Raw genomic sequence first — 4,788 nt, 5'->3', positions numbered from 1 at the left:
AGAATCATAAAATACCTAGGAATAAACCTAACCAAATATGTAAAAGATCTGTATGCTGAAAACTATAGAAAACTTATGAAGGAAACTGAAGATGATACAACAAAATGGAAAAACATTCCATGCTCATGGATTGGAAGAATAAATATTGTTAAAAATGTCAATACTACCCAAAATAATCTACACATTAAATGCAATACCAATCAAAATTGCATTGGCACTCTTCTCAAAGCTATAACAAACAATCCTAAAATTTGTATGGAACTACAAAAGACCAGGAATAGCCAATGTAATGTTGAAAAAGAAAACCAAAGTGGGGGGGCATCACTATCCCAGACTTTAGTCTCTACTACAAAGCTGCAATCATCAAGACAGTATGGTATTGGCACCAAAACTGAAAAATGGGCTAATGGAATAGAATAGAGAACCCAGAATTGGACCGACAAATGTACAGCCAACTAATCTTTGAGAAATCAGGAAATGGTAAAAAGACAGTCACTAACAAGTGGTGCTGGGAGAACTGGACAGCAACGTGCACAAGAATGAATCTAGACCACTTTCTTACACCATACACAAAAATAAACTCAAAACGGATGAAAGACCTAAATGTGACACAGGAAACCATCAAAACCCTAGAAGATAAAACAGGCAACAACCTCTTTGATTTCAGCCACAGCAATTTCTTGTTTGACACGTCTCCAAGGGCAAGGGAATTAAAAGCACAAATGAACTATTGGGACCTCATCAAGATAAAAAGCTTCTGCACTGCAAAGGAAACAATCACCAAACCTAAAAGTCAACAGACATAATGGTAAAAGATATTTGCAAATGACATGTCAGATAAAGGGTTAGTATCCAAAATCTATAAAGAATTTACAAAACTCAACACCTGAAAAACAAATAATCCAGTGAAGAAATGGGCAGAAGGTATGAATAGACACTTTTCCAAAGAAGATATCCAAATGGTCAACAGACACATGAAAAAATGCTCAATGTCACTCATCATCAGGGAAATACAAATCCAAACCACACTGAAATACCACCTCAAACCTCTCAGAGTGGCTAAAATGAACAACTCAGGAAACAACAGATGCTGGCGTGGATGCGGAGAAATGGGAACCCTCTTGCACTGTTGGTGGGAATGCAAACTGGTGCAGCTGCTCTGGAAAACAGTATGGAGGTTACTCAAAAAATTAAAAATGGAACTACCCTATGACCAGCAATAGCACTAATATGATTTATCCAAAGGATACAGGAGTGCTGATTCATAGAGGCACATGTACCCCAATGTTTATAGCAGCGCTTTCAACAATAGCCAAATTATGGAAAGAACCTAAATGTCCATCGACTAGTGAATGGGTAAAGAAGATGTCATTTATATATATAATGGAATACTACTTGACAATACTACTTGCAGAGACATAGATGGAACTGGGGGATATTATGCTAAGTGAAATAAGTCATACAGAGAAAGACAGATACCATATGTTTTCACTCATATGTGGATGTTGAGAAACTTAACAGAAGACCATGGGGGAAAGGAAGGAGAAAAATAGCTACAAACAGTGAGGGAGGGAGGCAAAACATAAGAGACTCAACTACAGAGAACAATCTGAGGGTTGATGGGGGGGTAAGGGAAAGGGTAAAATGGGTGATGGGCTTTGAGGAGGGCACTTGTTGGGATGGGCACTGAGTGTTATATAGAAGTGATGAATCACAGGAATCTATCCCCAAGAGTGAGAGATCACTGGACACACTGTATGTTAGCCAATTTTACAATAAATTATATTAAAAAAATAATAAAATAAAATAAAATAAATAAAATAAAATTTCCTGGGGAAAATGCAACAACTTTCCATTATCTGTGAAACTATTTAAGAGCCCATATTATTAGAAAGTTTTTTTTTTAATCTGGCCTATGTCTGTCATGCCACTTTGTTGACCCATTCTTATTTCAATAAAAATGCATATGAACTTTTCACCTCCTTTCTTCAGAGATATTCTCCCTCCCAATCTATATATAGTTTTCTTTAAGAACACAACTCCTAATCTTTCAAACTAGGCCTTCTTGTTTCTTAATGGAGTCTTGGTCCAAGATAGTGGAAATCATGTACATGGAGACCTGTGATAACAAATAGAGGCACAGCCCTCAGCCTGACCTTTGATACTCACAGGAAGGCAAGAGAAACTTCTCTAGTTCTGGGAGCTGGGAAGTTTAATTAAGGATGGCCTTTCCTCCCTTTGTTTTTATGCCACTTTATAAATTTCTAAAAAAAAAAAAAAAAAGTAGCAATAAACTAGTGCATTAAGAAAGTGATTCCAAGGCATCCTCAGAGGAAATGGGAGAAGTTCTGCAAGAGTCTGGCAAAGAAACTTTGGGGTGTGAGATAGTAGGCAAGTAAACCATGAACTAAATTATAGTAGTGGATTGAGTTGTGATCATGGTGATGATGAAAATATAATAGACCAAATTGAGAAAACAGATTTAGAGTGGGAGGATTGAAAGGAGGGGGGCATTACAGAAATCACCTGTGCTAACCTCTCAGACCTCTGAGCTTAATTTCCTTGGCCATCAGGAAATGTAATTTATAGTTCCCCCATTTGACAGCTTTCCTGTGTCCTCGGTCCTTTCCTAAGTGAGACTCCCTGTGCAGTGAGGCTTCCCCACTTCCTTTTACCAGTTCCTGCCTTGGTTCAGCATTCTACCAAGACCTCAACAGTAGCCCAAACTTAGTTCCACCTGAGAGATGAGAAAAATACTCTGTTCTCTTCCTTCTGTTGTACTCCAAGATCAGCAGGTCCAGAGATATACCACTTGCCACGAGAAGTTGCTTCACGTCCACTCAAGCAGAGGGGTCAAGCCTGGGAAAAAGAAGCATGGAGGAAAAGAGCATAAAGCGTGCAAAGAGTAGGGAAAGAAAAAGAAAGAAGAGAGAGAGATATATAATTAGAGTATCTGAACCAAAAAAGTGGGAATAAAAAAAAGGAGAAAGAAAATGAAGGCTTGAAAGAGAAATAAAATGGGCTTGAATTGAGTGTTTTCCACAATGCTGAGGTACAGTAGAACAGCATGTCCCTGGCAAAGCTGAAATTTTGGGCTCTAGCCAAATTGTTCTATTCTAGTGACCTTTAGATAGCTAACTGCCTGTTCAGCACAAACCAAATAGATAAATAAATAAATAAAATTTAAATACAAAAAAAAAAAAAAAAGACTTGCAGGAAAACAGTCCAGTAACGGGGAACTGATCAAAGGTCCCATGTTCCTCATTATGGCCTGCGGTTAGCTTGCTGTTCCAACCTGCAGCCTGTCTTCCCTGCCCCAGCTTCCTAAGGGGAACGGGGGCATGAATGATGATGCAGGCTGATAATTACAGAACCTTCCCTCCTCTCTGCCACCAGAAAATTTCAATGAAAACAGAAGTAGAAAACTGTCAGGCCTCATGAGGATTTGTCCTCAAGAAAAGGAGGTAGACTCCAGGCTTTAGCCAAGTAGCGCTGTGGTGTCAACAAACAGAATCGCTTGGGTTGTCAAAATGGTAGGGGACTTTGGAGTGGCAGAAGAAACTCCATGGTTATTGACTCTTCTTCTTATTTCTTTTCAAAACTCGCTGGTAAGTACTTACATTTGCCACAATACTTCCTGGTGGCATTTTGTCATCTATAACCTCAGACTTCTCTGCCTTTCTCCTCAAGCTGTCTTTTAACACTTAATCAGGTGAATATTGTTCTCCCTGAACCCCTTTGCCTCAGAGAACATGCAGGCTCCTGTTCTCATTCCTCAAGATATAGGCAGAACTAGATTATGGTGTCTTATAAACTTTCTTAAAAGGAATTACAATGTAAGAAAGGAAAATATTTAAACTGGACACTAGAGAGGAATTCTCCCAAAGTTGATCTACTATGCCCCATTTCTTCAGTCTATCTTAATGTTGCTAGATGATGTTTCTCTCTGGCCCTGTCAATTCTCAACAAAAACCAGAACCCTGAATCTATCTTCTAAACCTTAGAGGAAGCCAGCTCCCCAAACCCCATAAATAAACAGAAAAGAAATAAAGTTTGCTCTTTTGTTGCTCATTCCAGATTAATATCATGGTTTTAACTTTTCATATCTCTAAGGAAAATTTTTCCTTCAAAATAGAACCCATGCCCTCAAATATGATTTTAGGCCTCAATTTCCAGTAGTACAAAAAATCAGGAAAGATCTGATGTTAGCTTTGTTTTTTCCATAAAGTCTTCCATAAACCCAGGTTCATTTCTAGAGCAAGGACTAGAACTGATCAAAGGCCCTCTGTGGGAAGCCTTCCACAGAGGTGAGTAGATCTCTTTAACCCTAACCATTTCAGACTACACCACAGAAGCTTTCCCTACTGCACATCCATCACAGGCGAATCATCTTTCCTATCAATTATGTCATCCCAAAGCCTTAAAATTATTGAATCAGGTCAGGGGTAGACATCTTCACATGAAAAATCTATGTAATGGTAAATATTCCCAGTGAGCTGATGTGACAGAAAGAAGTCACAAAGATCTGAGCTCCAATATTAACTGCACCATTTTCTGGCTGTATGAAACTTTGATTAGCCTCTATTTCTTCATCTGTCAAATGGGGATAACATAACCTAGTTCACAAGTGTGTTGTGAGGATCAAATATCTACTGTTGGCCTAGTACATAGGCAGAACTTCATTAACATTTAGCCATATTTTCTTTTTGACAAAATCTTTCCTCTAATCTTGGGAATAAGCAATGAACTGAGAACTTTAGATACCACAATATAATTAATATCACACTT

At 38.4% G+C, this 4,788-nt stretch overlaps 1 long non-coding RNA gene across 1 annotated transcript in view; it reads left to right on the top strand.

Annotated features, from left to right (window-relative positions):
- Positions 1-3,282: 3,282 nt before the first annotated feature.
- The window catches only part of LOC128311509 (uncharacterized), a 9,725-nt gene continuing 8,219 nt past the window's right edge, over positions 3,283-4,788 (top strand). Inside the window, exon 1 of the long non-coding RNA XR_008289955.1 lies at positions 3,283-3,608. This is a non-coding gene — a long non-coding RNA (uncharacterized LOC128311509). The remainder of the gene's footprint in view (positions 3,609-4,788) is intronic.

This window comes from Acinonyx jubatus, chromosome X (genome assembly GCF_027475565.1).
Source record: "Acinonyx jubatus isolate Ajub_Pintada_27869175 chromosome X, VMU_Ajub_asm_v1.0, whole genome shotgun sequence".
Classification (NCBI taxonomy): domain Eukaryota; kingdom Metazoa; phylum Chordata; class Mammalia; order Carnivora; family Felidae; genus Acinonyx; species Acinonyx jubatus.
The sequence above is the reverse complement of the archived record's forward strand: the minus strand, read 5'-3'. Positions and strand labels throughout refer to the sequence as shown.